This window comes from Puntigrus tetrazona, unplaced genomic scaffold (assembly GCF_018831695.1).
Source record: "Puntigrus tetrazona isolate hp1 unplaced genomic scaffold, ASM1883169v1 S000000001, whole genome shotgun sequence".
NCBI lineage: Eukaryota > Metazoa > Chordata > Actinopteri > Cypriniformes > Cyprinidae > Puntigrus > Puntigrus tetrazona.
This window is the reverse complement of record NW_025047681.1, coordinates 3,640,895-3,642,037: the sequence shown is the minus strand read 5'-3', so window position 1 is coordinate 3,642,037 and position 1,143 is coordinate 3,640,895. Positions and strand designations below refer to the sequence as shown.

Below are 1,143 nucleotides of genomic sequence, written 5' to 3'. Positions count from 1 at the left end.
GACGCAGACATTCTTATCCACTACATGTACACACAGCAGAATGACGCATAAATCTTGACTTGAGTCGATTTGCTACTGTAAACAAACCTTATTTGAGAGTTTGTACTAGCCTCACCAAGTAATCATTCCCTTCAGCATGGCATAATGGATACTTGCCCCTACGAAACACACACCACCTTTACAATCTGGACATAGCCTAGTTTCTCCATTCTGGTCAAGTGGATGGGTTTGGTTCTTGTCTCTTCTGGCTTGCTAAGTTAGGCACTTAAGAAACAATATCACTACCCTACACAACCTAAAACACATCACATGACCCCATCAGGTACAAAAGTTATGTTTCTGATTATCTTCACATTCCTTAGTTTATGTTAGGGCCACTGTATCTTAAATGTTCCCGGGTAACAAATTTCTTTGAATCAAATAACAATAGCTTTAAATAATCTCTCGTGGTAGATTTATTTAGAAATGAATGAATCCAGAGAGCGTGTGGCTTGTTTTCAATTCTCGATTCTCCTGACGGGCCCAGAAGTCCTGGAACGGTTTTTGTTGATGTCACAGTTTTCCGCAGATCTCTTCTGCCACTGCCTTTGTAACTCTTGCACATCTGGACGTGCACGAATCTGAAAAAACATTATGACGGCATCATTTAGCATTCCACCACTTACTACATTATAACTGGACAAGCACTTTAAACAGCAAAACTGGCGTCTCAATCAGCTCCCTTGTTACGGCAGTAAGGCCACTGATCAGGAGTGCACTGAAACGTTACCTGACAAATCCCAAAAACTAGGGGAGCATCGGGCGCTCACTAAAGCTCCCTTACCGGAAAATGACGTTGCCTGTCTGAAGCGTGAAGCACACAAGTGAACATCTCTGCGCACTTCTTCTTACCTTGTACCCTCTCCAGAAAGCCTGGATCAACAGCGCAGCTTGCTCATCTGTCAGAAGTAGAGAAGATGGGACGGGCGGCCTGGGACTGACAGAGAGAGCGTTTGCATACTGTCACGCCAACAAATCATATTCAGAGGTTAAAAGAAAACTGGAGAGGCGTGAGCCGGAGCACGCTTCTGAAGGAATGATCACCTTACTGTTCAAGAAGCCAGTTCTGGACCAAAGGAATCTCATGGAAACTTGTGGCGTTCG

General features: G+C 44.2%; 1 long non-coding RNA gene across 1 annotated transcript; it reads right to left on the bottom strand.

Moving 5' to 3' along the window:
* Nucleotides 1-591: 591 nt before the first annotated feature.
* Nucleotides 592-1,143, bottom strand: LOC122331633. The gene is made up of 3 exons (XR_006248263.1): nt 1,089-1,143; nt 892-976; nt 592-620 (listed from the first exon to the last, which is right to left on the bottom strand). It is a non-coding gene; the product is annotated as an uncharacterized LOC122331633 (long non-coding RNA).